Source organism: Acinonyx jubatus, chromosome B2, assembly GCF_027475565.1.
Source record: "Acinonyx jubatus isolate Ajub_Pintada_27869175 chromosome B2, VMU_Ajub_asm_v1.0, whole genome shotgun sequence".
NCBI lineage: Eukaryota > Metazoa > Chordata > Mammalia > Carnivora > Felidae > Acinonyx > Acinonyx jubatus.
Genome location: NC_069385.1, coordinates 22,112,535 through 22,136,597, shown reverse-complemented (window position 1 = coordinate 22,136,597; position 24,063 = coordinate 22,112,535). Strand labels below are relative to the sequence as shown.

General features: G+C 39.3%; 1 pseudogene; it reads right to left on the bottom strand.

The window, feature by feature from the left end:
* Positions 1 to 612: 612 nt before the first annotated feature.
* Positions 613 to 23,681, bottom strand: LOC128315492 (serine/threonine-protein phosphatase PGAM5, mitochondrial-like; annotated as a pseudogene).
* Positions 23,682 to 24,063: the final 382 nt, after the last annotated feature.

Sequence of the window (24,063 nt, the reverse complement as noted above, 5' to 3'; positions counted from 1 at the left end):
TTTCTCTCTCTCTGTCTCTCCTTCTGCCCCTTTCCCCTGCTCATGCTCTTTCTCTAAAATTAAAAAAAAAAAAAAAAAGGATTGTTGGATTTGATTTGCTAAGGATTTCTGAATCTATGTTCACGAGAGATACTGATCTGTAGTTTTTGTGTAATGTCTTTGTCTGGTTTTGATATTAGAGTAATGCTGGCCTCACAGAATAAATTAGTAAATATTCCCTCTGCTTCTATCCTCTGAATGTGATTGTAGAGAACGGCATAATTTCTCCCTTAAATGTTTGGCAGAACTCACCAGTAAATCCATCTTGGCATGGTGCTGTTTTGAAATGCAATTATTTTATTTCTTTAATAGTATAGGCGTGGGCATTGAGTTCAAAGTATTCCTTTATTATTAAATGTCCAAAGGATGTGAAGTGATACCTCTTTTTTGTGATATTAAGAATTTGTATCCTCCTCCTCCTTTTCTCAGCCTCACTAAAGGCTTATCAATTTTATAGATCTTTCAAAGAACTAGATTTTGGTTTCATTACTTTTCTCTGATATATATCTTCTTTTCAATTTCACTGATTTCTGCTTTTTAAAGTTAAAAAAAATTTTATTTATTTGTGAGAGAGAGAGAGAGAGCACAAGTGGGAGAGGGGCAGAGAGAGAGAGGGAGACAAAGAATCCAGAGCAGGCTCCAGGCTCTGAGCTGTCAGCACAGAGCCTGATGCAGGGCTCAAACTCATGAACCGTGAGATCATAACCTGAGCTGAAGTTGGACGCTTAACCTACTAAGCCACCCAGGCGCCCCTCTGTTTTTTAATGATTTTTTAAAGTAATTTCTATACCCAACATGGGACTCGAACCCATAACCCCAAGATCAAGACTTGCATGCTCCACAGACCAAGCCAGATAGGCACCCTTTTTCCTGCTCTAATTCTCATTACTGCTTTACTTTTGTTTACTTCAGATTTAGTTTGCTCTCCTTTTTTTCTGGTTTCCTAACATGGAAATTTAGATTATTGAGGTCAGGACTTTCTTCTTTTCTATATATGCATTCAGTACTATACATTTTCCTTTAAGCAACACTGTCTCTGCATCTGACATTTTGATGTCATGTTTTCATTTAGCTCAAAGTATTTTAAATTTTCTACGGATATACTTTTTTGACCTATTATTTATAAATTGTGTTGTATAAGGCAAACCATAAGAGACTCTTAAATACAGGGAAAAAACTGAGGGTTGATGGGGGGTGGGGGAGAGGAGAAGGTGGGTGATGGACACTGAGCAGGGCACTTGTTGGGATAAGCACTCGCTGTTGTATGGAAGCCAAATTGACAATTATATACAAAAAAAAAAAAAAAGAAAAGAAACCACTAAAAAAAATTAAATTGTGTTGTATAACCTCTAATTTGAAATTTCCTACTTGTCTTTATGTTATTGATTTCTAAGTTAAATTCCATGGTGGCTTGAGAGCAAACAATGTATGACCTGTTTTCTTTTAAATTTGTTGTGTTTTATGGTCCAGAATGTGGTCTTAGTGAATGTTCTATGTGAGCTTGAGAAGAATATACACTCTATTGTTGTGGATAAAGTGATCTAAAGATGTCAATTACATCTAGTTGACTGATGGGATATTATGTTCAACTATGTCTTTATTGATTTTCTGCCTAATGGAGCTATCTATTTATTATAGAAAGTATATAACATTTTCTTTTTTCTTTTTTTTTTTTTTAGAGTATATTATAATATTTTCTAACCAGGAACCTGAGTGCTTACCATAGCATGATCTTGGCATTTTAACCATTTTCTCATTTAATCCTCCTAATAACCCTATGAGGGATGTACCATATTATCCCTTTTGGGCCCATAGGAAAACTCAGGCACCAAAAGTTTTAGTAATTTGCCCAAGGTCACACAATTAGCAAACAGCTGATCTGGACACCCGAGTCCAGACTTTTAGCATCTAGGCTACAGGGTCCCTCAAAGAAATCTAGGATGATGAAATAAAGGCATTTTGTGTTACCATTAATTTCTATGATGAACAATGAAAATTTTCCTAGTAAGTCTTGGCAACAGTAATTACTCCTAAGCACTAATGTCCCTTTTACTCACTGTTGCTAAACACGCTTACATTGGCAGACACAGTATAAGCACAATATTTGTATGGTTTTTCATTCTAAAACATTCCACAAAATTGAGTGAAATATTACATCTATTTTGCTTGCATGTCACCAGAGCAATAACATTTATATTCATATTCACTGTTTTTCTAAAATTGTTAAATTCTTAATGGATAGAGACTATACCTGTACAAGTAGGTTTGTAAATAGCTATACACAAACATCCAAGAAAAGCCTTTGATGAGCACATCATAAGCACAAAGACAACGTCAGGTTAGCTCTACTCCACCAGAGTTTCTGGTTTCTAGAAACCTGGACTCTGACACGGAAAGGGAGTCAAGACCTTCACTGGAAGGTAGGACCCTGCATCAGAGAATACAGTGGGCACTTTCCTTTAAACTTCATTTACCAGCTAGAAATATGATGTAACTTATTAACCTAAAGTTTTAAAAATTCTAGGATGCAAAAAACTAACCATGCCATTCTTAGCTCAGGTAACAAAGTACCATGGACTTGATGGCTTAAACAGTAAATATTTATTTCTCTCAGTTCTGGAGGCTGGAAGTCCTAGACCATGGTGCCGCATGGATGGGCTCTGGTGAAAATCCTCTTCATAGACTACCAACTGCTCACCGTATTCTCAGATGGTGGAAAAAAGAGCAAACTAGCTAGCTCTTTGGTCTCTTCTTATAAGGGCACTGATTTCATTTGTGAAGGCTCTGCCTTCATCGTCTAATTACCTCCCCAAAGCCCCACCTTTAAATATCACATTGGGGTTAAGATTTCAACATATGAATTTTGGGGGACATAAACACTCAATCCGTTGCAAGGACCTTATATGGAGATGAAGATAATACAGTCATCTCGTAAAAACCTCTTGCAGAATCTCACATCTAGGGGGAAAAATAGGGATAGACTACTTAAAACCTATGCAATTCTGTAATCAAATGGTATCTTGCTGCTAATCTGGACAGCCCAGGTAGGCATCAGTGTGACTGGAGAGGGCCTCAGGGGATACTAAAAATGCACAGAAACAATAGAGTGGAAAAGCTACTGCAGTAGAGATGGAGATGGAGGGTTCTCACAAACAAGGAGAGTGACTTCACTCACTCTGTCAACTCCAGAGTTCTAAAGCCCGGCTACAACTCCAGAACTCTTCCCTGCCCGTTATCTTCCAGTTGGTGTTTTCACTCCCGACACTTGCACATACACATATGTCTCTGCTAACACCCCCACTTCATGCTCCACTGAGGGAAGAAAAAAAAAAGCTACTGGAGAGAGCATTTCATCTTTTCAATGCTAACGCTACAAACTTCCCTTCTAGCACCAGAGCAATCTCACTTTTCCATTCAAAACTTCTTTCGCATTGTCATTTTCTCCCTTTCTACTAGAGATACTGCTCCCCAAGATACAACCATGATCTGGTATTTCTCAACCTATAATAAACAAAACTTTCATTAACCTTGCACTGCCCTCCAGCTCCCACTATATTCCCAGACTATCTTTCTCAAATTTCTGAAGAAGATTTAAAAAGTAGATAATCCCCATTTCCTCACCTATTCACTTTCCAACCCATTCCCCTGGCTCTGATCTCCACCACTCTATCAAAAGATCCTTATCAAGGTCATCAAAGCAATTCTTATTATCCTCATTTTAAAAATCAGGGCACTGAAGCTCAAGAGAGATTACTAGGTTGAGATAGTAAAGACATATCTTCCTTTAGAGATAAGCAAGAGCCCAGAGCTGCCCCAAAGCTCTCTTTTCATGATATTAGACTAAGGACTTCATCTTCCAGGGACCCCACCTCCTTCTTCTGTTAGGTCATCTTCCCTGCATTAAATCTCAGACTTACGCTCCAACATACCTCATTGTTTTAAATCATTTTTCATTGAGAAAGAATTTTGCTTGATCTATGAATATTTTCTGTAGATCACTTGGTATATATTATTTTATTTTATTGAAAATAGGTAGTTCTATTCCCTTTGTACAAATAAGAAAACATTGAAACAGAAACCTTTCTCAATATCAGACACCTGAAAAGTATCAGAGCCAGCATTTGACCTCATCACCTAGATTTTGCACCCCAGGCTGCCTGGCCTTCATGATGGTTAGATCTCACAGCTTCCCAGTCGTTCCTATTACATGGTAACAAGGTAAGAAAGAGCATCACTCAGAAGTGTGCCATACCCCGATATTTCCATCAAGTCAGACACCGTGGGGTTGAGGCAAATTTGCTATGAGCAAACATGCAAGAAACTGATTTATATATCATAATTGGACTTTATAATAGAATCACAGTTGTTAACACAGGATACTCAACTTTGGTGACTACAGCATCTTCCCTCCATAGCTCTATCTAAGAAGCGAATTCAGTAAGCGTGAGGTAGGATACAGATTTGTATGCTCACCCATATCCTATTCTTTTTCTAAGCACATAGACATTACACTTGCTCAGTATTGCCCTTAAAGTTGGACATGAGGGGTTCCCAGTAAACCCTTGCCTCGAGAGCAAGAAGGCCAAGGGTCTAAGGGGACATATCCACTCAGGCCCAGACTCCCCCTCCTAGACCATGCCGTAGGTTCCTGGAACAAAGGGATTTCTTGTCCAAAGAACTCCAACCCTGCTAGCAGGGACTGTGAAAGCCTCTTTCCTAGACCTGTGTTTATGAGGATAGATTGTGCCACTGTGTATTCAGCCCTAGGCTCCAAGAAGTGGCCAATGGGTAGCTATCTGCAAGGGTGTGGACATAGGTTCGACGTGTGCCCTCCATCGTGCAGAATTGGGCCTGAAACATGAAGAGAAGGGAAAATGGGCCAGCATTCCTACGCTGCCATGTTCTCGAGGTGAAGAAACCTCAAGACTCCAAAAATTCCACATTCAAATCTAGTTTTCCAGGTCACAGAAGATAAATGTGCCCAAGAATGATATACTATATGTTTTACAGTTAATTATTAGCTTAACTTATAACTTTTAACTATTCAGATATATGATACAATTCCTTCTAATATTTCTGCTTTAACTTCTCTACCTCCTTATAGTTAGGCACAGCCACGTAAATAGTTCTAGACCGTGAATTAAACAGTTAGTTACTGGTACAAGACCATTTAATATTCTCTTTTCCTCCATGACAATCAAGAAGGTCAGGTGTTCCATAAAGCATACAAGATGGAGGTGCACCCACAGTCCTTAGCCTGAGTGTATAGGGCAGAGTCTCCCAGAAATCCACAATGGATTTTTAACAGGAGAAGAAATCATCTGTTCTTCACTAAAGCCACTGAGGTTTGGGGACAGCTTGTCAGCACAGTGTAAGTTTAACCCATCCTAACTAGAAATTGGTACCAGAAGTAGGATGCTTCTCTAGCAAAAACTTAAAATATATTTAGTGGTCAGGAAGCAGTGAGAAAATTAATCTTAAGGGCTGGAAAGACAAGTATTATATTTATACAATGACAAAGTATTTACAACACCCCTAGTATAAATTATAATACTAGTATTTTATAATACTCCTATTATAAATTATAATACTCCCAGTACCTCACAAGACATATTACCTAATAAACTTGCAGCTCTAAAAGAGAGAAGAAAACGGAACACTTGAAGTGTGAATTCATTATTTTTGGCTGCATATGGCAAGTATTCAAGGGATAAGCTGAGAAAAGGACTATCCAGTTTTCAATAATAAGTGAAAAGTAAGAGAGATTCCAGACATTTTCAATTTGCAATGTTATATGGACTAACTACTTCCCATACTAACAGAGACATTGAATGAAGGTCATAGGCTCAGGAAAACATTAAAAAAAAAAAATTAAACTGCCTCAGGGAAAGGACAGATTAACATGTTCATTAAATCATTTTAGTTGGATAAGACGAGGAAAAAGATCAGATTAAGGGTATGGTTTTCCCATAGAAGTCAGTCAGTCCTCAAATAACTTTCTTTTGGTCTAGAAAGAACTATACAGGTGAGAAATCAAATCAATGCAGCAGAGCTGAGAACCAGGTACCACAACAAAAGAAAAAAAAAAAAACACAGATGTAATTACCAGCATATAGAACAAACAAACAGAAATCTTTTAGATTTTGGAGAGAATTGTGCTGCCAAAGAGAACCAGTCTATCAGCTATAGTCTGAAAATGACCCTTTGGCTCCTTCTATATGGAAGCAGTGGGAAGAAAGGGTTGCTCAGTTCCAAGCAGAGCAAATCCTCCACTCTCCATTTCATACGGAGCCAAGGAAGAGAAAAGGAAGAACTACTCAGAGGAAAAAACCAGAGCCTCATGAAAACAATGAACAAGAAGATAAAATCAGGCCAGCAAATTTTGTTCCTCCAGGGTGTCCCAATATCCATCATGAGGGATTTCAGAATTGCTATGGACCAGTAATTCCAGTGTGCCTATGTTACCTTTTTCTAGATGGGATAGTCTACTACATTTAACTGCCCCATCCTACCCTTATATGTATCAGGTATATATACAAGTGAGGTGTGTACGCGCGCGCGCACACACACACACACACGCACGCACAGAGGGAAGGCCATGTGAGGACACAGCAAGAAGGCAGCCATCTGCAAGCCAGGAAGTGAGGCCTCTGCGGAAACTGAATTTGCTGGCACCTTGATCTTGGACTTCTAGTTTCCAGAACTGTGAGAAAACACCCTTGTGTTGTTTAAGCCACCCAGTATGGCGTTCTGCTATAGCAGTCCAAACTACAGATACATGTTTGGTACCGTGAAATGGAATGCTGCTGTAACAAATGCCTAAAAATGTGGAAGCAGCTTTGGAACTGAGTAGAGGCTGGATGAGTTTTGAGGTGCATTCTAGAAAAAGCCAAGACTGCCTTGAAGAAATAGGAAGTCAAAGTGACTGATGAGAACTCAGATGTAAATGAGAATGTGCTATTGGAAATAGAGAAAAGATGATCCTGCCTATAAACTGGTAAAGAACCAGCTGTTCTAGGGTTCAGTGGAAGGAAGAGCTTGTAAGTCACGGATGTTTAGCTAAAGAGATTTTTCTTTTAAGTTTATTTGAAAGAGAGAGCAAGTGAGTGCGAGAGGGGTAGAGAGCGGGGGAGAGAGACAACCCCAAGCACCCTCCACACTTATCAGTGTAGAGCCCAAACTCACGAATCCATGAGATCATGACCTGAGTAATTCAGGTGTCCCTTAGCTGAAGAGATATCGAATCGAACTATAGAGTGTGGCCTGGGTTATCCTTATTGCTTTAGTAGAATGCAAGAAGAGAGATAAATTGAAGGAATCATTAAGTGAAAGAGAGAGAGAGAAAGAGAAAACTTGAAGATCTGGAAAAATTCTCAGCCTATCCATATTGCAAAAAATGAGAAAGTATGTCCAGGAGAAAACACCAAGGGTGTGGCTGGACAATAGCTCCATGAGGAGATTATCCTTGGAATTATTAGTCAGCCTGATCAACAGAAACCAGGAATAGAGATGGGATTAACCAACAGAGACACAGACAGTTTGGCCCAAACAGAATACAGTTAGGATGAAATAAAGGAAGGCTTTTGGACTTCCGAGATTGAACAGGACTAGGCATTGAACTATTTGGCTGCAAACATGTTTTATTTCTCATGAAAAGGAAAGAACCCCAGGGCAGTTTAGACATCCTCACTTCTACTCCCACTAGAGAGAGAAAGGCTGCTTCCTCCCTTCGTTTCAGAGGGTGGTGCTCCCATCCCTGGTTTCGGTGGGTCAGGCTGCCCCCACCCAGTGCCTCAGGGGTGGAGCCATTGCCTAGGGCTACCAGGCCAGAGGGCAGATCTCTCAGCCAAAGAGGATTATTCTTAAGCCTTAAAATCAAATAGAGTTTGCCTGGCTAGATGTTAGTCTTCTTTGGGGTCCAACATTCCCGTGACCTTTCTGCTTTCTCCCTTTTGGAATGCGAATATCTATCCTATTTCCATCTCACCACTGTATTTCGGAACCACCTAACCAGTTTAGTTTCACAGGTTCACTGCTGGAGAGGGATTCTGCTTCAAGATGAATCATACCTTGAGTCTCATACATACCTAATTTAGAGGATTTTTAAGTAGGCTCCACACCCAATGTGGGGCTCAAACTTACGACCCCAAGATCAAGAGTCACAGGCTCTACTGACTGAACCAGCCAGGTGCCCCATGATATTCAGGTAAGACTTTGGAATGTAGAATTCTGAGTTGATGCTGGGACGGGTTAAGACTCTTGGACCTGTTGAGATGGGATGAATGTATTTTGCATGCAAGAAGGACATCAATTTAAGGGGGCTAGAGAGCATAACGTTATAGGTTGAACTGTGTCCCTCCAAAATTCTTATGTTGAAGCCCTCATCTTCAACATGATTGTATTTGGTGACAGGGCCTTTAAAAATGAAGTAACTAAGATTGAATAAGAATGGGACTTGTGTCCTTACAAGAAGAGAAAGAGACATCAGAGACTACCCTCTCTCCACACATGACAGAGGAGAGGCTGTGTGATGACACAGCAAGGCAGCGGCAATCTATAAGCCAGGAAAAGAAGCCTTACCAGAAAACAAAATTGCTGGCACTTTGATCTTGGACTTCTAGACTCCAGAACTGTAAGTAAATCTGTTGTTTAATCCAACCCAGTCTGTACCATTTTGTTATGGCAGACTAGTCAAGCAGACTAACACATCTACCCTTCTTGGATATTTCCAAGTATCTCTCCCAGGGAAGGACATGAAAAGGGAAGGACATTTAACACTGGGCTGGCCCAAACCATCAGAGACCTTTTGTTTCAAGGTCTAGAAATACTAAATAAATCCTTTGAAATGAAAAATCTATACCAACTAACTGCACTAATGGCAGCCAACAAGAAAATCAAAACAAATAAAACTGGAACCTAGACCTCTACGTTTTCTTTTCCAAAATGTAAAGTATAAGGGGACATTTAGAAGACCCACAGATGTTTCACTGGTCTCCCTCCCACCATAGTCCACACTATTATCAGACCTACTAAGCCATCTCTTTCTTTAGACTTTCCTGATTTAGGCTTTTATTCCCTTCCAGCTGTTTTGATGGCACCAATACCACATAAAGAAATACTGGGTGATTTGAGATGAACTTTAACAAGACATGGACATGTGTCTCACTAGAAAGCAGCTGATTCTATTACTACTCGGTATACTTCTTGTTAAGTAGTTCTGGGAGAGTTTTCTATCACAGGGCTGTGACATCTGCACGCTTATGAGGTTCCTATGAGGGGTAGGTAATCAAATAAAATGTTTATTAAACACACCCACAAAGTGCTCCAAACAGAAGTTATGGCAAAGACTACAAATGTTTCCTGATATCCATTCCTCCCCTCTTCCTTTGTGATATAATCTCTGAATTTTAAAAGGACACAAGGGCACCCAGAATAAGGACATTTCCCAATGTTCCTTGAAGATAAGAGTTGTCATATTACTGACAAACAAGATGTAGGCATTTTAACTGTTACATGCAAATTCTGAAAATAGCATACTCTGAGAAGGAGCATACTCTTATTTTCCCCTCCTTCTTGGCTGGAATACTGACATGATAGAGCTTGGCTAGCCATCTTTAACCATGAGGCAGACAAAAAGAACAATGGTAAAAAACAGTTTAGAAATGGACCCACACAAGTGGATGGAAACTAGGTTTTCACCACTGCAATTCAATGAAGGAAATTCTTTTCAAAAAATGATTCTAGAGCACGTGGATTTCTATAATGAAAAACAAAAAGTAACCTAGATTCTTATCTCACATCATACAAAAACTATTGAGATAAATCACAGAATGGAACACAGATCTAAATGTGAAGGATAATTAGTATCTTCATGACTGTGGAGTAGGCAAAGATTTCTTAAACAGGACACAAAACACAGTATTCAAAAAAATTATAAACTGGATTTAAGAAATTCTGCTTGTCAAAAGACATCATTAAAAGAGAAAACAATAAAGTCACAGACTGAGAAGCTATGTGTAATACACATATTCAACAAAGGACTCTTATCCAGAATATAAGGAATTCCTACAAATCAATAAGATGACAAACAACCCAATAAAAATATGCAGAAGACATGAAAAAGTACTGCCTAAAAAAAGGAATCCAAATTATCTGAAACATTTGAAAGGGTGCTCGACATTATTAACAATGAGGGAATGGAAAAGAAAACGATGAGATACCACCTCACATCCACCAGAGGGCTTAAAATGAAAAGGAACAATATCAAGTCCTGCTGAAAATGTGGAACTGTTACAACTCTTAGATTTACTCACTCACCGATGGTTGACCTGGCAGAATTTATTGAAACTAAACACATGGCTACCCCATGACTTTAAAATCCTAGTTTTAGATATATTCCCAAACAAAACACTGCAAATGTCACTAAAAGATCGTGTATGACTATTCATGGCAGCTTTTTTTTCTCAGTAAAATTTTATTCTGTAGTTAATTCCAAAGTTGACAGAGAAATGGATCAAATGTCCCAATTAGTTGCACTGATTGTGCAGAAAATGTTCATGACCACTTCATAGAAATTATAGTTTCTCTTAAGTTAACAGAATATTTGCGATGGACACATCATGTCTAAATAGTTTAACCTGCAAGCATAGAGTATTAACAGCCAGAGGCAGACTGAGCTGTCGAGTATTTTATTGAAACAGGACCTGCATGGTACTATCACCATCCAGTCACCTCCCTCACCTGCCAAGGTGCTCGTGGGTGCAGGAAAAGGCCTAAGGCCCCAGTTGAGTCCAGATCCAACAGCATCAGAGGTACAGGACTCTGGACTGACAAACTGGTTATCAAAGCAAGAGCCCAGATGAAGAGAATCTTTAGTTGACAAATATTGAAGTGACAAAAAGGTTTTAAGAAATGAGAAGAATGTATGACAAGAAGTTCTGAATAGAAGCACTGGCAGCCCCTCTTCCTCAGAGCCCCTCGTGCCTGATGGGTGTTGCTGACAAGCCTCAAGGGGCTTACATGGCCAACTGTGGTCATGATCAAAGGCCCCCATGAGGACTGCCTGTGGTCCCCACAGACAGCGTTGGTGAGGCCTCCTCCTGGTAGACAATGCAGAAAATCCCGAGATAGCAATCAGGATGCTCTGCTCAGAACGACTCCTTTTTCCATCCTGGGCCTGAAGTATGGACTGAAATGCCACATTTTAGATTCTTTAGGTGTTCATATTTTTCATTCTCCTCCTTGAGAAATGCAGTGTTAACTGTGCTGTGCAGCCTGTGGAGAGAAGACGGGAAGGAGCTGTGCTTTTGGTGGCACCCGCTGGAGCCAGGCTGGGGGTGAAGAAGAGCAGGTCCTTTAGGCAGCCCTCAGGAGCAGTAGATCTCATCCAGAGGCATGAACCCCGTGTCCCCGAGGGTCCTGAGTAGCATTGGCCATCACGCAGGACTACCAGGTGGGCGATGCTGCCATTGCTGAGAAAGAGGTGGAGCCAGCCTTCTGGAGGGAACTATCCTGCCCAGTACCATGTAGCAGACGATGTTGGCACGGCAGATGAAGATCTCCTAACTGTCCTCCTGCTGCTTGGCATCTGCCCAGTGGTTGTAGTTCTGGAAGGCGGTCTTGATCTGGGCTCTATCTTTGTAATACACTGTGTTCCAGTGGAACACAGGCAGGTCGGGCTTGATGGGCAGACCCTTAGTAGGTCTGTGCTGACCTTGCAGATGCCTGGCAGATATTTGCTTACCATATTGGTGGTTTCTTTTGCATGGGTCATGGACAAATAGACAATTTTATTAAACTTCAACCCCAAGCTTGCAAGTTGGAGCCCAGTTAGTTCAGCTTGTTCATGACCCAGGGACGTTAGTGTGTGGTCTTTTCCAGGGAGGCATTCACATGGTTGTGGGAATGCCTGATGAGGAAGATGGGTCACATGGCCTTGGCTTTGTGGTGGTCCAGCCCAGATGACCATTCTCCAGATTCTAGGTTCTTCTTCCGTAGGTTGTCTCCTGTCCCAGCTGGGGTCACAAATGCCCAGCCAATGGCATGTGGCCCCCGCAACCATGCCCACACCTTGAGCAGGTACGTCTCCATGTCCCTACCCACACGGGGCTTCCCCAACATCATAGTCGAAAACAGCATGGCTGCTGAGACCCTTACCATGGCACCTGTTGGCATGCCATGCCCACTCGACCTGTACTGGCCCTGTGCCCATAGCAGTTTTATTTGTAGTAGCCAAAATTAGAAGATAACTCAAACATCTATTAACAGAATGAATATACTATGGTATGTTGATACAATGGAATGTTTTAGAAAAATATGAGAAAAAATATATACACATGCATTAATATGGATGAATTTCAAAAAATAGGCTATTATGAAAGAAGTCAGACAAAGGAATGCATATTATCTGGCTACCCTTACAATCCAACAATAGACAAAACTAATCTGTAGAAACGGAAATCAGTACCTCTAGGGGAGGTACTAGGTGGGAGGAGCATGGAAATTTTCTCTTTCTGGATGGATGTAACATGGTCTTTCTTGATCTAGTGGCTATACAGGTATACATACAGAAAATTCACCAAGCTGTATATTTAACATGGACATGCTTTCTATGCTTTACCCCTATGTATTTAATACCTCAGTACAAAGAGAAAAAGTACTTCATAAAAGATAACCAGACTATTTTTACCTTATCAGTTGCCTAGTAAATGTTACTAGGCAAATGCAAAACTATCTACTTAAAAACAAAGACCAAGCAAATTGTGCTTAGGTCTCTGTTTCACTGACCCCCAAAAAAGTCAAAATCAACCTTATCCATTAGTATCAATAAAAACTTAGAGAAGAAAAATCTGAAGAAAGTAGCAGTGTATCAGGTAGTCCATAGCAGCTACCTTAGTTACTGAAGTGAAGACTCTACGTAGCATATTGGCAATCTATGTGAAGCAATTTTAGTAGTGTTTTTCCATAAATACACCTATTTAATAATTTTAACTATTTTTAGTACCAAGGTAGTATGTCATAAAAGAAATAGCAAGAGCTTTTGAATCAGACAAACCAGTTTTGCCACTTACTAACTATACAGCATTAGGCAAGTTTCTTAATCTCTTTGATACTGAGTTTCTTCACAATTTAAAACAGAGACAATAATACTTACTTTGCAAAATTGTAGCACAATTATAGTAGGTATTTAAGAGTGGTAGCTATTTAGCAATAGCTCTTTGTATGCAAAGTATCATGGTAGGTACTGGAACTCTATCTCTAAGAACCCGACCAACTGGAAATGACATTTAGATATAAAGATTGGTGATGAAAGGTAAGAATTTAACAAGGGCTATAGATTACAAATTACAGGGTTCCTATCCAGCTAGGAGGATTGTGGAGTGAGTATCCTCTCAACAGAGCCTGGAAAATTTTTGGAAAATCCACTTAAAGCAGAGGAAATGGCATGAATAAAAAAAGCATAGCCTCAAAAACAATACAGTGACTTCAGGTTCTAATTAGTTGACTAACTAATGACTAACTGTGCCACTGGACTAAATCTAAGGAGAAAGACTACAAGGCTAGGAAAGCAAGCTGGGACTAGACAGAAAAGGACCAGTCAGGCTAAGAAGTCAAGGACCTGTTTTCTCAAGTCCTGGAATGTCACAGAAGGGTTCTTTTCAGGAACCAACCCCAGTGGTCACTGTACAGGAAAGGAAGGGAAGGAAAATCTCAATACAGGGAAAAATAGCATAGAATGATAAGGGCCTAACTCAAGATGCTGACAGGAAAGGGGCGGGGGGGACCAGGAAAAATATTAGAGTTCAATTTTATGAACTTTAAAAAAACGAACATTGAGTTTCCCTGAATATTCAAGTAGGCTTGCCTTCAACTTTTAAATGACTGACTGGCTTATAAGAGCAAAGAAGTATCCAAAAGCAGCAAAACGTATTTCCAGGCACATAGAAAGTGCCCATACATACTGCTAGCAAATGAATCATTTAAAAAATTCCAAATATTGAAACCTCTACAATAATACAGTGTTCATGGTGAAACATGCAAAAGGGCTATAATTTTTTCCTTCCTGTTGAGTGACCATTCTTTTACAATACATGCCAAGTTTCGAATTTGCTCAGTTCAATATTTTAAAAGACTCATTTGCAAGAGCTATCTCTGTCTCTACAGAAGACTCTGATATAAATCACTCTAGAAAGTTGGGAATATTGCCACTTCAGTTGCTAAGCTCTTGTGTAATTTTTTTTTAAGGACTCTATCATTCATTGTCTTTTGCCATGGCAAAAAAAAAAAAAAAAGCCACTATGAGTCATGAATATTACATGAAAAAAATTTAAAAAGTTAATCCAGATCACAGAAATATATGTAAGATTTACCCAACAGTACATGACAATTTAATAATTTATACAATTGTTAAAATAATTAAAATGAGAATAACCTACCACATTAAGGAACAAAGAAATGGGTGCTTCCTAGGGGCTAAGCATAATTGTTAGCCCTTTCTATGTATTAGCTCTCTTAATCCTCTCCACAACCTTCTATGGTAGACACTTGTTATCCACACCGTATAGTGAGAAAATCCAAATATAGAGAAGTAACTGTCAAAGATTACACTATATAAAAAGGGAGAGGCAGAACTAGGAATTGAACCCAGGCAGTCTAGCTCCAGAGTCAGAAAATGCCAGTTAATAAGTGTAGAAAGAACGAAAGAAATGGAGGGGGCCCCTGGGTGGCTCAGTTTGGTTGAGCATCTGACTCTTGATTTTGGTGGAGGTCATAATCTATCATTTGTAAGATCGAGCCCCACATTGGGCTCTGTGCTGACAGTGTGGGGCCTACTTGGGGTTTTCTCTCTCCCTCTGCCCCTCCCCTGCTTGTGTGTGTGCTTGCTCTCTCTCAAAACAAACATTTAAAAAGAAAGAAGGAAGGAAATGGAAAATCATCATTAGAATACCACAATAATAACTGCTGCAGGCAAGATCAGTTGAATGCTAAAATTAGTGGGCTACACTTTGAGAAATAGCACATTTGCACAACTTCAAAACATTTATTAATTACCATGGTAGTTTTAACATATCCACAAATCATTTGATACTTTTCCCTCTCATCCCTTTGAGTGCAGACTTCCTTAAACAAAATAAAGTATAAGAAGTGAAAAGTAGTAATGTGTTACAATGGAGAAACCTGGCAAACACTGCCTAAACTATGTGATTAACATGTTGATGTGGAGATCCCGTGCCCCCAGATATGATGCAAAAAAGAGCACAACATTCCTCTGGTATTCTTTCCCCAAAGTCCATAACCTCAGTCCAATTGTGAGACTACACTGGACAAACCCAAAATGAGGGACACTGTATAAAATACAAAAGTGGCAATGTCTGAAAGACTAAAATGTTTTCACAGATTGGAGCAGACTAGAAAGACTTGATAACTAAATGCCATGTGGTATATGGATCAGATCATGGAACAGAAAAAGGACACTGGTGGAAAAACTGGGGAAATCTGAATAAAATATGTCATTCAGTTAATAGTATTGCACCAATGTTAATTTCTTAACTTTGGTAAATGTATCATGGTTATGTAAGATGTTAACATTAGAGGAAGCTAGGTGAAGGGTATACAGGAACACTCTATACTGTCTTTGCAAATATTCTATAAATCTAAAAGCATTTTATAAATAAAAGATTTAAAAGTTCAATACCCATTTGTGAAAACAAATGTCAGTAAACCAGGAATAAAAGAAAGTTTCCTCAATCTGGTAAAAGGCATCTATTAAAAAAAAAGTATACTAAATATCTTTTAAAATTTTGAGACAGCGTGTGTGTGCACATGTGCAAGAGAGAGGGGGGAGAGAGCAGGTGAGGGGTGGTGAGGGGCAAAGAGGGTGGGGGAGAGAGAGGGGAGGGGAGAGAATCCCAAGCAGACTCTGCATCTTCAGTGTTGTGGAGCCTGATGCAGGGCTCGAACTCACAAACTGCAAGACCATGACCTGAGCCAAAATCAAGAGTCGACGTTTCACCAACTGAGCCACCCAGGCACCCCTTTAAGTGTCATAACCTTAATAGTGAAGAACTGAGGTATCCTCCTTTAAGATCAGGGGAAAGCAAGGGTACTTTTGTTGTTGTTATTGTTGTTGTTTTTTGAGAGAGACAGAGAGCGAGAGTGAGCACGAGTGGGGCAGGGACAGAGGGAAAGAGAGAATCTTAAGCTCCATGCTGGGCATGGAGGCTGACTCAGGGCTCAGTCTTATTATGACTGTGAGATCATGACCTGAGCCAAAATCAAGAGTCAGATGCTTAATCAACTGAACCACTCAGGAGCCCCAAGGCTGTCTATTTTAACACTTTTGTTAAATACTATTCTGCTATTCCCAGCCAGTGCAATAAGGCAACAAAAATAAAAAAGTAATAGAGATTAGAAAGACAAAGTTAGAGGAGCCTGGGTGGCTCAGTTGGTTAAGCATCCAACTCTTAGTTTTGGCTCAGGTCATGGTCTCACAGTTTATGAATTCAAGCCCCAAGTCAGGCTTTGCACTGGCACTGTGGATGGAGCCTCTTTGGGATTCTCTCTCTCCCTCTCTCTCTGCCCCTGCCCTGCTTGCATGCTCTCTCTCTCTCAAAATAAATTAAAAAAAAAAAAAAAAAAGAAGGCAAAGTGAAACTTTTTCTTTTTTTGCAGATGACATGATTGTGCATTTAGGAAATCTCCAACAACCTAGAAACTACCAGAACTGAAAAGTGCATTTAGTGAAATTATAGAATACAAGCTCAAAATACAAAAATCAACTGTATTTCTAGATACTAGCAAGAGGACTGGAAACAAAATTGAAAAAAAGAGACCATTTACAACAGCATCCAAAAAAACCTCAAACGCCTAGAAATTAAGTTTAATAATATATAAGTCCCTTACACTAAAAAAACAAGACAATGCTAAGAGTACCTGAAAAACTTATTCAATAGAGAGATATACCATGTTCATATATTGGAAGATTCCCTTAAGATGTCATTCTTCTAAAATTATTCTGTAGAGGCAATGCAATCCCAGTCAAAAGTCTGGTAGCCTTTTTTTTTTTTTTTTAAATAGATGTTGACAAGCTGATTCCAAAATTTATAGAGAAATGAATAACACTTAAATATCCAAAAAATCCTTAAAAAGAAAAAAAATTGTGGAGGGTTTACACTACTTTATGTCAAGACTTACTATAAACTACAATAATTAAGAAAGTATGATACTGACAGAAGAACTGATATAGTCCAAATAGAACAGAACAGAGTTCAAAAACACATCCAAATGTATGATCATTCATTTTTTTAATTTTTGAATTTAATTAGTTAATTTACTTTTGGGGAGAGAGAACAGAAGCAGGGGAGGGGGCAGAGGGAGAGGGAAATAGAGAATCTTAAGCAAGCTCCACACTCCATGCTGGGACCCTGAGATCATGACCAGAGCCAAAATCAAGAGTGGGACACTCAACTGACTGAACCACCCAGGCACCCCTATGATCATTCATTTACAACAAAGGGATGACTGCAAGTCAATGGAAAAAGAAAGGTATTTTGTTTTTTTGTTGAGAGAGAGAGAGAGAGAGAGACAGAGCATTAAGCAGGGGATGGTGGGGGGTAGGGGTGGGGGGAATCTTAAGCAGGCTCCATGCTCAGCATAGAGCCCAACACAAGCCAGGGCTCAATCCCACATCCCTGGGATCATGACCTGAGCTGAAATTGAGAGTTGGATGCTTAACCAACTGAGTCACTCAGGTGTCCCATGAGAGGGTTTTTCAATAAATGCATAGAGCAATTGAATGTCCATATGGGAAACCTTGATATTCCTCATCTCATACCATACACAAAAATCAACTGGCGATAAATCAAAGACCCAACTGTGAGGACTGAACTATAGTTTCTGGAGGAAATCACAGGAAAATGTATTTAGGACCTTGAGGGTAGGCAAAAATGAGCATGGGTAAAAAAAAAAAAAAAAAAAAAAATCTGTGGGAAGGGTACAAGAAACATCACTAGACTTCATAACAGTTAAGTCTGCTCATCCAAAGGCAACAATTAAAAGAATAAGTATGCAAACTTTAGACAGGTAGAAAATACTTGCAAACATATACCTGATAAAGATTTCTCATCCAGAATATATAAAGAACTAAAATCATGAACAAAAGATAACCCACTAAAAAAAGTAGGCAAAAGATTTGAATAGCACTTCACAAAAGAAATCTCAATGGCCGATAAATATGAAAAGATAGTTCAACATTATTAATATTCATGGGAATGCAATCAACTTACCCTAAAACCATCAATTTAGCACTTTGGTATATATCCATAAAATAGGAATATATGTCTGCCAGCAGCAATTTCAAGAACATCTGCAGAAATGGGACTTAGAATGACCAAAAACTGAAAACAAATCAAATGGTCATCAACAAAAGAATAGATAAATGAACTGCAGTCCCACACGCATAATGCAATACTATGGAAGAGGGGTCACCAAACTTTTTCTGCAAAGGGCTAAACAGTAAATAGTTTAGTCTTCGTAAGTCATACGGTCTCTGTTTTAACTACTCAACCCTGATACATGGACATATTTATGTTCAACAAAATTTTATATACCAAAATATGTTGTTGGCCCACAGGTCATAGTTTACCACCCTTTGCTATAAAGCCAACAACAAAAAATTACCTATACATGCAACCTGGACAAATGTCAAAAATATCCTGTGAACAAAAGGAAACACACACAAACATTATAGGATTCCATTTATATGAAGTTCAAGAACACCTGAAAATAATTCATAGTGATAGAAGTCAGGACAGGAGTTGACTGATGGAGAGGAGTGGCTCCACTGTGTGGAAGACACAGGAGGGAACTTTTACAGGGATGAAAATGTGTTCTATCTTTATCCGAGTGGTGATCATACAGGCATACACATATGTAAATTTCGTAAAGCCATACACTTTATTTTTGTGCTTTTACTATACATAAATTATAGCTCATTTTGGAGAAAACAAAACTGGACAAAAGTCAAAATAAAGACCTGAAGAAATTATCTAGAATTCAACATGAACAAGAAATATATAATATATATAAAAGATAGATTAAAAGAAATGGATAGACTGAGCAAGTCTAACCAAAGTGTAAGCAGAGTCTTGAAAGAAAGAATAGGAAAAAAAATGGAGGGAAAACTACACGGAAAGAAAAAAGAAGAAACTTTTGGGAACTGATGAAAGCCCAACCTTAGAGACAGGAAACAATCAATCCAGGATAAACGAAATGTCCACACCTAGATACACTGTCATAAAACTGTAGACCACAAGATAAAAGATAAGATCTTAAAGCAGGCAAAAAAACCCCAAAAACAAACAAAAAAACAAAAACAAAGATTAACAACAAATAAGTTATTAGAACTAATGGTAACATTGAAAGCAGAAGTCAATGAAATGATACGTCCAAAAGACTGAGAAGAAACTGTCAACCTGGAACTGCATACCAGACGAATCCATCATTCAAAAGTGTGAAAGATATTTTCAGATAAAGTTCACTGCCAACATTCCTTTAATAAACAAGCTTCTGAAACATATTTGACAAAGAAAGACGTGAGATGCAAGAAGGAATGACAAAGGATGCATAAAAAGAAAAAAAATCACGATGTCGAATTTATAGAAGGAAAAAAAACAAGGTGTTAACTAAAACTCCAGATGAGAACATGTAATTAACTGGTGTCAAAGCAACCTAGGTTTCTTGAATTATTTGCAAGTAGAATTAATAAACTTTAGATTAAGCTGTACATTAAAAAATTTTAAACTACTAAAATAAAACATTTTCATACTAGTTAAAAGGGAAGAAAACAGAGTATGAAAAAATCCAAAAGGTGGCAAAGAGAAAAAAAACCACAAAGAAAACAATAAAAACAACCATAAAACAGAACGTTAGCTTTAATCCTAAATATATCATTAATTATACTTTATCTAATTGGACTGAGAGCTCCATTAAAAGACAAAGATTGTCAGAGCAGAACAGGGAAAAAAAAAAATCAGATTTCATCTGTGCTAAAGAGATCTTCTAAACAAATGTTAACTGAAAAGGTGTAACTAGAGTATTCTAAAAATTGATTTTAAGGTAATAGGCATTTGGTGGGGAGGCATAGGGCATCACTGTAGAATGACAAAAGGTCCAATCCACAGATTTCAAAATACAGCAATTCCAAACTCGTATGTACTGTACTTTCAACTTTTACAAAGTGACAGAATTACAAGAAGAAATGAGAAAATTCATTATTTTACTGTGATATTTTTATTACACCTATCTCAGTCGTTGATAGATCAAACAAACCAAAAAACTAGTAAGGTTAAAATGATTTGAACATCACAATTCTTGTGCTTGATCTAAGACACATGCGTGTGTGTGCGCGCACGTGTATTTATGTTTTTATACCTACCTTGCCCCAAAAGTCTGAGTACATATTCTTCTCAATCATTCAAGGCGCAGTTGAACAACTAACCATGAGGCCACAAAGCAATTCTCAAATTTCAAAGAATGGGTAACATAGAGCCCTCATTTGCTGACTACAGTGCAAGTTAGATATCAATAACAAAAGGATAACTCACAAAACCTTCCACATTTAGAACTAGAGCATACTTCTAAAAAACTCATGGGGAAGGGAAAAAAAATCCTAATGAAAAAATTTTTAATTCTTAGAATTGAAAAAATAGAGTACGTAGAAAGCAACAGTAAATAAAAAAATGTGTAGTATTCGTGGAGACAAATCCATGACCAGAGTGAAGAGCCCAGAAATGAGTCCAAGCATATCTGGGAAGATGTGTATGATAGAGCTCGTACTGGTGTGGGGTTCACTGCCACTCCACACAGAAAAAAGAGAATGAATTCGTCCTGATCTCACAACATAAATTTAAAAAATACATATCTATACAGCTGCAAGGCAGGTAAGTTAAAGAACTAATTGTGTAAAAGAACAGAAACTTTAAAACTTAGAAAAAACTTCTAAGTACATTTCCCTAATGGAGGAGAATATCTTAAGACACGAAAACACAAAGAAAAGATGGTCTGCGGTTTACATAACCAACAAAGGATTTGCACCTTGAACAAGGTTTTCCAACAGAAATTGCTGCAATGATGGAAGTGTTTTGTTATATAATATAATACAGTATAATATAAAATAATACAGTAAAATATAATAGCCACTAGTCATATGTAACTATTGAGCACTTGGAATGTGGCCTAAAGTGACGGAGGAATTGAAACTGTTGAAGCGCACAGGACAGCATGTTAACATTTAAAAATCCTCGATGAGGGTCCGTGAAGGTCCGTTAGGTTTTTTATATACTTTTTAGTATTTAAATTTTTCATAAAAGAACTTGATTTTAGCTTATGTTACTGTATAAAATATAATTTCAATTTTATAAAAAAATACCTAACAGTCACTTTTCGGAAAGCAAACACACCAAATGTTCAAAATGTTATCTATGAATTTTATTTTTCTTCTATTTAAAAAAATTAAATATAAAAGCATATAAACAATTCAATGAACATGGATGTATCCACCCTACAAGTTATGAAATAAAACATTACGGATATTGTGTAAATTCCCTAGATACCTATCCCTGATCACAACTTTTCCCTTTTTAAAGAAAAGCTAGGAAATATGAATAGACTAGAGCCCTGGATTCAGGCTTCATTTCGCAACACCCATATTTTAATAGATTTGGGGGGATACTTTGTAATACGGAGACATTACATATATCATTTAACAAAGAGTAATAAAGCAAACACTGATGTAACCATTGCCCAGGTCAGGAGATAAAGCATGTCCAGCATCCAAAAGTCCTCAGTATGTCCCTTCTCAATCCCCCCCCCCCTTCTGCCTTGATCCCCCCAGGAGAAAACCACCAGCTTGACTTTTAGGGTATCAATTTATTCACAACTACTCCTTACTTTTCATGCCTATATATGAATCTCTAAACAACAGCTTTATTTCACCAGGTTCTGAATTTCTCATAGAATACTGAATGATATCCTCTTCAACAACCTGAGGGTTTTTTTATCTGCTGTTTTGTTTTGTTTTTTGGGTTGGCTCAACATTATTGAGACACATTTATGTTGAAACACAAAACTACTTCATTCACCACTGTTCTGGGTAGGTTCCATTTTATGAATATAATTTACTGTTCTCCTTCAGATAGACAACAAGGCATCCAGCTTTGGAGTATTACAAACAACACCATAGTAAACCTCATACATGTCTGCTTGTGTATATGTATGAAAATTTATCTAGGGCAGTGGCTTTCAAACTTTTTTGACCATGACTCATACTAAGGAATGACGTTTTACATCATGACACACATCTGTGTGTGTATAAAACTGAGGGGGGGGGGTGAGTTTCATGAAGCAAATACCCGATGACCTGAGACATAGTCTGTTATTTTCTATTCTGTGTTAATTCGTGTTTTACAAATTCTGATCATTATCCACTTAACTGATTTCACGACTCACTAAAATGGGCTTCCAACTTTGAAAAACATCGCTCTAGAGGATAAACACCTAGGGGTGGGACCGTTCAGGATGTGTAACGCAGACATCGGACAGGGGCAACTTTTCTAGATCCTTAACTTTTAAATACGTGTTTTTTTATCTGAGTGTATATAAATATGCCACTATGTAATTTTAGAGCCAAAACTTTAAAACATCAGACCGTTTTATCTCTTCCTTCGGTCATAAAACAGTACTAATCACTTACCATGTGCTATGTATCCACTGGACTCCGAGCGAGACTGATGGGTTAATACACAGGGGGGTGGGGAGGACATAAGGGACCCGGACCTCAGTGAGGCCCCAGAAAGCTCACAGGAGGGGCCTCCGATCCTGCCTGGGGAGGGAGGGGTTAGGGAAGGATTCCTGGAAGAAGGAGGACCTAAGCTGAGTGCTTCTATTTTTAATTTTTATTGGTTTCCTAAAACATAAAAGTAACACGTTTGTTGGGGGGAAAAAGTCAAAATTACAGAAGTATATTTATTAAGAAGTAAAAATCCCCACCACCGTCCTTAAAGTTTAATGCTGGGACTAAATAACCAAAGTTGCATTATCAGTTATCCCAATGTAGTAAATTTTTAGGAGCCCCCACTCTTAAACAGTTTTAAGGGTATATCTGACAGAGTCCGTAATATTGAAGGATAAAACGAATCACATTTTCCATAATGAACATGAATGCAGACGTTTCATGTTTAGTCACGTTACTACTTTTAAGAGACTTTTTTCTTCTCTTTTCTTTTCTTTTTTTCCTTTTTGGCCTTTTGGCAAGGTTAGCGTGCCAGGTTTCAAAAGTCGAGTCTATTTACTGCATACCAAATATACACAAATGCTTCAAAAAGCGGCATTAAAAACGGCCAGCTGAAAGAATGTTTTGTTCAAGTCAACTTGGCTTGGCCGGTGACAATTTGTCGGAGTTTCACACTTCGTCCCGAGGAGCCCCGGACCCCGTCACGTACGCGGCGCGTCGGCACCGGCACACCCTCCCCAGCGCGGCACGGAGCCCAGGACGGTCCTCGCTCCGCGGCAATGCCGCCACCCCGCCGCCCCCCAGGCCCGCAGCGGGCCCCACCGCCACCGAGCCGGGCCACGAGCACCCCAACCACCTACCCTGCGGGGTCAAGAGCCCCCCGGAACTCAGGCGAGGCAGCTCGGGCGCGCCGCCTCCGCGGCCATGACGGCGACCCGGGGAAGCACCCCGCGCGCCAAGGCCCGCGGTCCGCCGGGCTGGGAGGAGAGCCGCCCCGTCCGTTCGTCCGTCCGTCCGCCAGGAGAGTGAGGCCAGAATACGCCCCAGACGTGTCTAAATCAAGGCTCGGGGCGGTACCGACGGGCTGAATGACAAATGGCAGATGCCGTGGGCTTTGCCGCCCTCGGCAGCCGCGAGGATGGCTGCGCCGAGGAGGCCGCGCACAGGCGGAGCCCGGGAGCCGGAACGGCGCGTCGGCGAGGAGGGCGCTGGGGCCCCTGGCGGGGGCGTCACGT